Source organism: Mastigoproctus giganteus, chromosome 6, assembly GCF_048544385.1.
Source record: "Mastigoproctus giganteus isolate SK-2022 chromosome 6, ASM4854438v1, whole genome shotgun sequence".
Taxonomy (NCBI): domain Eukaryota; kingdom Metazoa; phylum Arthropoda; class Arachnida; order Uropygi; family Thelyphonidae; genus Mastigoproctus; species Mastigoproctus giganteus.
In genome coordinates, this window is record NC_143580.1 from 105221918 (window position 1) to 105234239 (window position 12322).

The 12322-nt window shown below is 37.4% G+C and overlaps 1 protein-coding gene and 1 long non-coding RNA gene across 2 annotated transcripts in view; one reads left to right on the forward strand and one right to left on the reverse strand.

Annotated features, from left to right (window-relative positions):
- The window catches only part of LOC150084486 (protein kinase C-binding protein NELL1-like), a 512402-nt gene that overhangs the window by 351672 nt on the left and 148408 nt on the right, over positions 1 to 12322 (reverse strand). The gene's annotated exons all lie outside the window — the stretch shown is intronic.
- On the forward strand, positions 1805 to 5035 carry LOC150084487 (uncharacterized). The gene is made up of 2 exons (XR_016547060.1): positions 1805 to 1993; positions 4741 to 5035. It is a non-coding gene; the product is annotated as an uncharacterized LOC150084487 (long non-coding RNA).

Sequence of the window (12322 nt, forward strand, 5' to 3'; positions counted from 1 at the left end):
GCAGTACAGTACCCTAGCGTTTGATCACTCGGCTATGTTAGTTGCGGTCCCAATGTTAGTGGGACCACAAAACTTTATCCCCTAGGCCTGTTGTAATTCTCCCTTTCATAGTATTCTTTTTTCAATAAGGAGAAATATTGTGTAGAATATCAATTGAAACCTGAGCTAAACGTCCTACAAATGTTGCTGATATCTAAATAAAAGTTATTTCGGTAAAGTTAACTTTTAAAAAATATATCAACATTGACACCTCGAAATATGTAAATCACGTACATTTTGCCCAGCTGTTATTTGATCTTCGTGATGGAGGACTCATTCGTATTAATCAGCGTTATCATTCGCCTAATCCATGAAATACAGACACTACTGAGATTAAAAATATCCCTTTTCCTTAAGTTTCAACCTTTGAAAATCCACAAAAATGAGTAATAAAAGGAAAAAAACACCTGCAATAGCATAAATAAATCTGAATAAAGCTGTTAACTAGTTAATTAGAACTTAATGCGCATTGGCATATTGCACAAAATAAAAAAAATTCCACTGAAATAAAAGAAAATCTATACTGTTCCTTTGTCAAGTAAAATCTTAAGAATTGTTCAATAAGTAAGATAAACCAACACTTACTTGTACATACACTCCAGCCTTTTAAGTTGCAAAACCACATCCATGAAAGAACATACAAATACTTCACTCGCAAGCACATCAGATTTATCCATAAGAAAGTCATTTCTCAGTCGCCTTCACACATCGACTTCTCCCACACCCAAACTCACAATACCAAGTTCATCGCTAATAAAATCCTCTTGTTTCCGGTCATTGCAAAATGAAATGCGAGGTTTCCTTCCGTAGATAAAGAATGCAAACAAAGTCAGTTTTTATCAGCTGCTCGGGTGGAACAGTTTTAAACGATAACTTATGTACTATCAGGCGGCATCGCATTCAGAATGATACCTTGTTACTATAAAGAATTGTTCGTGACATAAAACAACGCAGAACCCGAATAACCACTAATTACGAATAAATATGATTAAATTTATTTCGTTAATCATCTAGATTCCACAAAAAAAGGGGGGAAAAGTGATGATGCAGTTACTAGGTCTAGCCTTAACAAATAAAATGACCACAGCAGAAAGGGGGGGAAAATAAAAACTTTGTTTTTCACATGCCTGAACTGGGTTGCAGTCGATGCGCAGCCATCTAGCGACAATGGAAGAATTATGTCCTGTTCGATATAGCACTTAAAGGCAACATTTTGATTTCTGTTGCAACTTGAGCAAAATCTTGCTCTAATAAAGCAAAATAAAGTAGGAACGAACCAGTTAAAAATTTCCCTTGATATAAAGGTCCGAAATGCACTTTCTATCCAGGAATTTCTAAACCTAAACCTCATTTGCTCACTGCGGGCTTAAATTACGCGATGCATGTCTGCAGCAACATCAGCAATGTGCTCCCTATCGGCGAGCACAGTTACCCGTCCGAAGTTTCGATCCCAGTTTCTGTACCCATACCTGCACATGCAGATCTCAAGCAAACAGGAATCATTCGGTAACTTGGTAAAACGTAGCACTAAGTTGAAAATGCGGCAAGTTAACGCACGTGCTTCCAATAATCAGAATGACCGTCCTTTCCCCACATCTCTTACAAGTTCCTCCACGTGCGCCACGCGACTCGCGCGCTACGTGAGGAGAGCAGGTGACGTCACTGGAGCGTGTGGACTGTAATTGTCTGGAGGCTCCATAGCGGACACTACTGTCGACTGTACGGTACTGCAACCAACACCTGTGTTAACTTGCCTTCAGCTGCTTCCGTTAGGACAATCAGCTAGGCAGCGCTGTAACAGTTTGAGCGGAACCAGTTGGAATGAGACAGCTTTCAACCTACCAATAATGAGACGGTGGTACTGCGGGTTATATTAGCAATATGTTGCTCTAGTAGGAACCAAACTAGCATATTGGTTGCGAGAGCGAAACAGGGATATTCTTTCTCTAATGAGGTAAGATAAAATATGTGGTCTCCTGCGAATCGCCTAAAACACAAACCAGAAGTCGGCCCTAGTATTATGCTTTTCATTAAAACTAAGATTTTCTACTGAGAGAAGTTTTAGTTCTTGATGTAAGCCGCTCATTTGCTCTTCTAAGCACATATTTTAAGACGTTAGTTTATTCTATTCGTGAAGAGCAGTGCAGATGACACTCAGATGTCGTTACTTCGTGATACACAGTACAATACAACTAGCAAATAAAATCTACGCAATGATAAATTTAATGCTGCAAACAATTATGACTTCATTTTTATGAAAGTTTTCCAATTACTGTTTTTGAGAAAGTTTTTTAATTAGAATTTTAATTTCTAATTAAAGATTTACCTATCTTTAATTATACACTACCAAACAAACTTTCTAGTCTCTTCATATAAATGAAGTCTGGAACCATGAGTACTTTCATGAAAGAAGTATTTATTCCGAAATAACTTGACTTTTAACATATGCCCCCCCCCTCCCCCGTTGAACGAGAGAAAGAAATAACAGCGCAATGACGTAAGAAAATACTAGTCGCTTATACTCAACATTGAAACCTGACGCGTGCATTGTGGGAGTGGGAACTCTCAGAAATGGATGGGAAAAGGGGAGGGCAGAGAATTTTAACGAAGGTACCTCTGATCTACGCCACAAGCAATCTGCAATTGCGATGTCCAAAACGTGGTTGATGTGAACCCATTTCGGACACAGAGCTTTCAGCTAAAATAATATTTAATAATCTGCAAGTATGCAAAAATTTTGAAGTGCAGGTATTTTGTTAAAATTGATCATCAGTTCAGTATGTTCATTAACATAATTATTATTCCTATTTTAATAATAGAAGTTATTCTTGCATCCCAATGACTAAATATATTATATACTTATAGGGGTGTTATTTGCATGGCATGAAATGAATGCCATGTTTGGAACGAACTAAGGAGTCAGAAATTGGAATGTACGCTTTCTGAAAGTATTTGCAAATTTTCTGTAGTTGAGTGACTTTCTGAATGTCCTAAACAATGACCGACTGAATTATGAACACGTTGCAGAAAGAATTTGTCTGATTAAAAAGACGAAGTAAATACGCAAAAACTTTAACGTCCCTTTGACAGAGCGTTAACGTTTTTATTGACTTTCAGTACGTCATAGAATGAGTTTCATTAGAAACAAGTACGTAATCGAATTGAAACTTTAGCCTGACTTTGCGCTTTAAATTAACCAAGAGATTACTTCGGATATGACAAAGTTACCTTTATAGTTCTATTTATATTATAAGTCTTTTGAAAGAATTTATTTTGAACTCACAGTAATCCTCTGAAAACTGTGGTGGCACGCAAAATTCTCTATTTCCGATTCGGTGTTACAAAAATGGAAATCATTCAGCAAGTGCCCTTGCACCAGTGCTTTTTTCCCTCCTGGTATTCCCCAGAGGTTTTTTTTTTTTTTCCTAATTTGGCATAATGAATTTCTGATTCTAGGTGAGAAAACGTCGATAGTTTCTTTCATGAGGGGGACACTTTATTATTAAAAGAAATTTCATCAGTACCAGTGTTAATAAAATTATATATCCAAATTACCACTCTTATACCACGCGGAGTTTTTTAAGTATTTTATTTAGGTGTTACCTAAACTAATATACATTGAGTAACCTTTCGGGTATCTTGCCGATACCCATCATCAGACCTTGCTGTTGGGAGACAAAAATAACTTATATTTTACATTGTGCAGATCTAAATAACAATAAACTAAGTTATATTTACATATGATTAATTACATATTACGAAGATGTATTTACATCTTAGTTTATTGTTATTTAGATCTGCACAATGTAAAATATAAGTTATTTTTGTCTCTCAACAGCAAGGTCTGATGATGGGTATCGGCAAGATGCCCGAAAGGTTACTCAATGTATATTAGTTTAGGTAACCCCTAAATAAAATATTTAAAAAACTCCGCGTGGTATAAGAGTGGTAATTTAGATATATTATAATTTTAAATGGATAGAAACCACGTAACGTCCTTCCCTAACCATATTTAAAAAAAAAAAAAAAAAAAAGTTTCTTGTAGCTAAATAATACATTACATTATAACTATGAATTTCGTTCTCGCAACCAGCACCAAACTTCACAGCAAATAAGTTCCACGTTACAATATACTGCAGTTACAAACAAAGGAAAATTCCAGTAATCTGCTTCCAGAACATTCCATTGCTTTTCCATCCGAAATTAGTAAAGCTATCCATTTAGTAGTTTTGATTTAAGAAATTTATTTTTATTATTTTTTGGAACATGTACAAAATAAACTACTTTCGACTAAAACTGCTACACCAGAGGTTCCCAAACTTTTACACCATGCGTGTTCCTTAGCATATTTCATTAATTTCACCGCCCCCCCCCCTTTTTTCAGAACAAGTGCAAATAAAAGTGCAAATTTTGCTATAATTTAGTTATGAATATACACTTATAAATTAATATGAGCATTTTATTTCAATCTTAGATTGAAATAAAATACACTTCCTCCCTGGATTTAGTGGCATGGGTTGTCCATATTTCGTTAAAATTCATAAAAAAAAAATGCGCGCGCTTCCAGAAAAATGCCAAGCAAAAAGTTGTAGCGCTCACGGTTTATTATTTTTATACAAGACATATGAGCATATATACATATATAGGGTGATTCAAAAGTCTCCATACATAGCAAATAATATTTTTTTTTTCTATTTTTAGGTACCCTTCTAAAATGCCTTTGTCTAAAGAAGAGCGTATAATAATCATTCCGGATCAGGAAGCTGTCGCAAAGTTGCAATGGAATTTAACATGCGACATGGCAAGCACATCACACACGATACTGTTGGCCAAACTTATTGAGAAGTTCAGAGAGACTGGAAGTGTTACTGACCAACTGAGAAGTGCTCGTCCACGAACATCCACCAATGAAGGCATAACCGACATAGTGCTGGCAGCGTTTGAAAGAAGTTCCATGTAGAGCATGCTTTGTGAATAAAGAGACAGTTTGTTAAAAAAGTGACCATTTTTGTTATGTATGGAGTTTTGAATTACTGTGTATTGTGCAATTTGAAAAAATAACATTTAAAAGCGAATAAAGGTGTTTTTTTTTTTTTTTTTGCATAAAGCATGAGACTACGCATAAGAGTGACTAGTGGACAAGTTAGTGCCACGGCACCATGTTTTGTTCGTAGTGAGCTGGCGAAGTAGTTAAATTGGCATCGTTTTAGTTATATCTCATATTATGAATACCTTCGAGTTGCCATTGTGCCAACAAGCCTTGAAACGGTGCCGTCTTGGTAGTATCTTCCAAGAATAAGTAACATTAGTCTTTCACATTGGTGAAGCGTTACTTATTCGAGGTAATGCAATACCATGGCAACTTGTCGTGAAGATATTCACAATATGAGAACTAAAACGATGCCAATTTAACTACTTCAGCAGTTCATTACGAACAGAACATGGTGCAATGGCACTAATCTGTCCACCAAGAAAAGTGAATAAAATAAATAAAAAAATGAACTGTAGCATGGAAGCCTTTTCAACGATTCATGTTGAGGGAAATGGACCATAATCTGCCATGCTGGTCCAGGGTTGGCAGATCGACCTTATTTAGCAATCAGGAGCTACCAATTTCAGATTCATAATTTGAAATTTTGATAGGATATGGCTAAAAGGAGCACTTGCTTATAGCACTTGACTACGAACCCGCTGTTAATAATGTATATACCATACCGGCATAAAAAAAAAATAATAAAAATGTCTTACTTCAATTCTTTCCTTCGTCAGGACTAGAACTTTTTTGTGTGCTATGAAATCGCTAGTCGCTCGTTATAACGAGACAATCCTCTCCTGAGAGACTAACTCAGGCGAGGAGTGTACAGTTCTCTCGCCCCCAAAAAACTCATTTTTGAACTGCACAGGGAAGCGGTCCATGGAATGCGCTCACACTTTAGAGATTCGATATAATGACATCTAATGGTTTGGTGTCATTATATCGAATTTATTAATAATTTTGTGTCATATCGAATATTATTAATTTGGCTAAATGAGGGGCAATTTATTTCTCAGATTAATTAACTACAGCCGCTGTATACTCCAAAAAAAGTATACAGCTTCACATAAGACGGACAATAGAGTATTTTATGTAATACAGCAATTCTATAACTGCCGATTTTGTAGTGCTTTAAATCGTTTATAAAGTTTGGTTATTTGAATTTTAATTCTATAGTGATAAACTAATATTTTTAGGGGAAAAAATCAAATTTTAAAATGTTATAAATCTAATATTTTTTTATAATAAGTTGTGTGAGATGTATTATTGAAAAATATAACGAAACATGGTAATTAATAACCGAATCATAATTACATATGCCAAATACTAAGTGTTTCATAATTATTTTTCGAATTTATTTCATTCTTAAAACGTCCTGCTGATTCATCTAAAATTTTCGCATCTTGGGAATTATGATTCCCTCGGATGATAGGTTACATATGATATAATTTCGACAAACGATGTTTATATGAGATCTCTGGTAGCACATTTATTTTATCCTGTTAAATTCGCTAAGCCAGCTGTTGTATGCCGGACTTCCGTAGCGATAGTGAACACAGTCAACCTTTGACATTGCATACCTACACAACCACCTGCGCATATTTCAATTCTGTAACAATTAGACAAGCTAATTTATGCTTTTAGAATAATGTTTTCACAGGAATGATTTTACAGAGTTAGGAGCACGTAACCCTGTCTTAATAAGTCATGCAGTTATACGCATTCTGATAAACATAAATGTAGTGAAAGTTATCTGTTACAGAAGTGATACGTACTGTGTAGTGAGAATTTAAGCATAAAAACAATTTCAAAATGTCATAAATCTAACATAGATGCAACTGACTAAAGACTGGAAAATACTGCTAGAAAAGGAAGCGTGCGTGAATTTATAATAGATGCTACCAGTAGAATCTGAGAATAAGTTAAGACACGTCACTTTGCGCTGGAACAATGCTATACGTTGAACTCTGCATGTATACAGTACAATTTGTATATACACTCAGTGATCACTGAATTATGATCACCTATCTAATGCTGTATTGGGCCACCGTTCAGACGGATAACAGCCGCTATTTGCCTAGGCATTGACTTTACTACACGTTTCAAGACGTCCGTGGAATCAGCAGCCATGCTGCCTGACAGGCTTTCCACAGTGTGGTAATAGATGACGGTTGCGGCTGCGTGTCCATATGCTTCACTTCCCGCAGGCGTTCAGTTAGATTGAGTCAGGCGAATTTGGAGCCCAATTAACGTGATGATATCTTGACTGTGTTCCTTGAACCACTCGTGCACAATGCAGGCCCGAGAACAAGGCGCATTATCGTCTTGGAAGATCCCGTTCCTGTCCCGGAAAAAATGTAACATGGTCTCCTAAGTGCTGCCGGTAGCTCCATACGCAAAAGGAATAGAGCGAAGCAGCTACTCTAACAGGACAAAATCCCAGATGAGTGGACCAAGAACAGAAACTTAGGGCATCCTCGCGAAACAGAATGGCAGATTTTCTGAGTATCAGACATTATTAGAACTGAGCGACGACAAAGTTACTACGGGTAAGATCGTAAAGCTGTGACGAATAGTTAACAACCCTAAAGGCGAGCAAACAAACTGACCCACCACTGGGGGTCAAATTCCTCGTCTTTGCGTAATTGAAACACGGGAAAGGAGTTCGACCACAGCTCTTTCGTTACCGCGACCGGCGCGGAATCCAATTGATTTGGTGATTTTAATGAGAGGTTTGTAAAAAAGAGTCCAAGCGAACAGCAATAAGATGTTGTAGTTTTGATTAGTCTACGCGAGTGGCATCGTTGCCGTCCTTCTGACACCGGGTAGAAAAGGCCCGGGTTCAAATTCCGTCAGTGACACGAGGGACTTTTATTGCCTTTTTTTTTCACTCCGTGACTGAGTTAGTCGGTCTCAGGCGTAGATTAAAGTTTTTTTCCTCCTAGAAACTAAGGTTTTTCGTCCAGCAAAACAGGCAAATCGATCAGAGAACACGCGTCGATCAGAGAATACACTTGGGTAGTTGAGCTAATGTTCCAGGTGAGCCTAGTCTGACATTTAAAGTTTTACCTAGATTTGACAATAAGCAATTGGACAATAAGCCTTTGTAATAGAGGGGAGAACCTGGTTGAGGCACCAGTTTCAATAGGGATGTTTTAAACGGTGGGAAAAACCTGTTCACTTAAGCACGTGTTGAACTACTAGGACGGAAGGATGGGCCGACACATCTAAGCGCTGAAAACACCGACCACTCAAAACGCCTAAATCTTTGAAACGCCGTTTTAAAGTGTCGCTGTGAAAATTCCGACACTTTAAAATACAGTACCAACCTGGTCTAATGATTAGTTCATCATGATGCCGAGCGGTTCAAATTTCAACTGATAAAGGTATCTACTGATCAGAATTATACTGGGAAACGCCAGCAGTTTATACAGTCATGTTAAAATGCCAACTCGATCGGTGCACAGCAATCTTTTAGTTGTTTAAACTTATAGATATCTAGTGGCGTATGTTGTGATTTGGTGCTCCACCGCCGTCCTAAGCTCAGAGAGATGCCAGAAAGATAGGAAAAGTGAGAAAGTTACAGCAATCAGGAGAATACACCTCCCCCTACTACAAGGCATATTCTCGCTCGGAATCATTAATGTATAGCCGGCTAATTATCTTAAACGTTTGTGTCTATTACACAAGAGCCATGGCAGAGCACTCTTGCAGCATGCTTTTATAACATTTGCAGTATAAAGATATATTATTTCCGTACAAACTAGAGACACATATTGGTCTCAAGGCTAGAAATGATGCCCAATATTATTAAAGAAATGTGTGCCAAAGGAATAGGAATTGATGTAGAGGCCCGGAAAATGCAGACAATACCTTGCGTATTACTTCCTTCATAATCCCCCCACCCCAGTAACAACGAGGCACGGCTCTCATACATAAGAATTTAGCTAGTAGGCACGCTGGTTTAACTATTCAGGGATCGAGTTTGGAACCTGACAACTAGGAAAAACGTAAGGAGCATAAACCAGTAATAACGAACAAATTTTAACTTATCTAAAATAAGATAACAGTACCTATCAATTCCTACAACATATAAGAAGAATTTCAGACCAGTTGCATATGATCCAAAGCTTCTGAACTTGAAGAATAATTGTCTGTTTAGTTGAAACTTGGCTCAAAAATAACAAGCACCTAGATGCCCGAATGCATTCTGTTGCTTATAAATGCGTTGGATAGCATTTACAGCAAAGTATTTTAATAAAAAAATACTTTGCTGTAACTAATGGCTCATACTCAATTTTTGAAGTTATCATTCTCTGGTTCATTAAGGAGAAGGCAACATTACAATTATGTGTAATTATAAACCACCAGATCACACTAAATAAAACAAAAGTTGGCTTTTCACGTGACTCGTGACACACTTAAGTATTGGTAGAGATACAGTTATATATAATAGGGGATTTCAATACCAAAACACCGAGACGCAAAACTCAGTTGGGCGCTGCAATGCAAATCTTAAACTTGAAACAGTTAAAGATACAACAAAAGGGATTCAATGATTGGATTGATTTACTACAATACTCAATCATTAACTTAAAATATAGCAACATGAAAATTTGCATCGGATCCAACTACTTAGCTATTACGCTTACTTCCAGCAGTGGACGTGATCGTAACAGCCGTAAAGCAATTTGCATTGGGAAAATAAATCATATACGATCTCAATAAAATACTATATATTAAAATTGAATTATTTTTGAACATTGGACAGCCATAGTTAATAGAAGAAATATTTTTGTAAAGGTGGAATTCATTTTAAAAGAGGCGGCAAGGGTTTTTGCTAGTGCCATTGAAAACTCCTTAAGGGTTTAAGGGAAATTACTAATTCGGGGGGAAGAGGGGGTTAGGGATGTCAGTAGAATGACGCATCTTAGTGACATGGGCCAAAATCATACTTGCCCTATCTCTGCGAGTACTTGTCTTACCAGTATTTGCCTTAAGTGCAGAAAGGAACACATTGGAATAGGTGCAAAAACCACCGGTGGTCATACCACCGGGAAAAACGTATATAAGAAACTACAAAGGATGCACAATATTGTAAAAAGCCAAAAAAAAAAAAAAAATACAAAATAGTTTTTTGCAGCAAGTCACTCTGTGATCGAAATTGAATGTAGGATGTGCGAATTTGAATTTTATTTCAACTCGTTGGCTGTTGTCGAGCTTTAGGTGCATCAGTGACTTATTATTTAAACTGCTTTTGACTACGCCAGCAATTTTATAGTATTCTAAAAGGATCGTCAACAACAACAACAACAAAAAAAAAGCTACGTACAGAAAATGACTTTTAAGGAATGAACTGAAGCCACCTATAGAACACTCCTTAATAAAAGTCAAATTAATTGTGGAGAAAATAAAATAATCGAGAGAATTAAAGAAACTATAAATACCAATCAGACCATGACAAACAATGAGGAACTGAGAGAAACCTGTATAAATAAAAATAACTTAAAACCAGCAACCTGCCAGTAGCCGCAATGTTAATGTTCCCACAATATTAATGATCAAAATCAGTACCAATTACATTATTGACTTTCTTTAGGCAGATAAAACAACGTTATTAGTTTGAGAATTCATAATGTATGTAGTAGTACGAAAAGGTGGGGAGGATATGCTGTATGAAGTAATTAAATTTTTGGATATGGCAAGAATATATCCAGCTCTTTGAATAACGTGGCCTCCACAATGCCCCCGTGCATACACACTATTCAGACTCGCTCCAGTCACTATCTGGCAAAGTAGAGGCAACGAGATTATACACTAGCTCATGCGGAAACCTCCTAGAGAGTTACCAATGGGTTAGGTCTGGTGGACTATCTAGCGGTCGGCCTACAAACACTGTTTTAGAGCTGTACCCTCGAAATGCAAAGAAGATTGGATCTCGCCATCATTTTCATCGTAACCTCAAAGGCATCAATCATACTACATGATGGAAGAGATGGGGGTGCGCCAGAGCTTTGCTCTGGAGACTAAACATGGGTTCCACCACTTCAACCTCCAATAAGCAAAGTGGTGGTATTGCATCGCTTGATGTGAGTCATCTACCACCTAGTATTGCTATTGTCCGGTAAATTTTCCGGTAACAGAGTGGCAGGATTATTCCGTGTGCCGTGGGCGCCACACCTTAACCCCTGCTTACTTTGGTTCGCACCAGGCTTTTCACCTCCAGACAGCGAGATTTTGGAAGTTAATTAATACTTAAGTGTCCGTAGATTTACCGTTCGTAACTTTCCACCATTATTATAAGATACAACGTTATTTCCCGAACTAGATAGCGTTAGCTTAGTATAGTATAGTATATCATAGTATATTATATAATATTGTCAATTAATCAGTAAAATCTATTAATCTTGTTAAACTTCATTGTCAATTAAATTGTACTTTTTAACTAAATACATATAACGACTTAGATTTTACAAACGTAACATAATTAATTAATACATAACTTGTTACGGAAGTTATATAACCGAAACTCGTAGATAATACTCTATACTGAAATATATATATATATATATATGGTGTTATAACTGTGTTGGGATACAAGTTTAGGATTATAATTTTGAACTAAAATTGAAATATTATTGAAATTAAATCGAAATCATGATAGACCAGAGCAGCAAAGCAAAAGGCTCAAGCTAATGGGAGTGCTGTGGCTCAGGGGAGAACTGAGGGGGACAGTTGCCCTCTGAAGCACAGCCGTTTAAAATGCACTGCTTGCTTGATGTTTGTGGATCAATCGGGTACGGGACATGATATTGCCATGGGGGATGTCTTTGTGTGTGGGCGATGTAAGGAGTGTATGGAAATCAGGCGACAACTCAGCGTTGTTATGGGCCTATATGAGAGCTTGAAGGATAGGGTGGATGCCCTCGAAGGATCTAAATTGAGGGGCCCATCAGGCTCTCAGCTGCCCACATCAACGCCAGAGCTTGAACATGATCATCACGCAACACAGCGGCAACCCCCAAGGCAGAATGCGCTGGTCCCACAGGAACTAGTAGTTGTTGGTGACTCTATTGTCAGGGGAAACGGGAAACATGGTATGTAAAAAGGATAGGTGGAACAGGACCAGGGTATGTCTGCCAGGGGCAAAGGTTGATGACGTTGTAGAGTGGATAGCATCTTTTAAGGGCACAAAAGGTGATATTGTTGTACCTGTTGGCGCTAATGATATTAAGAGTAGGAGACCGG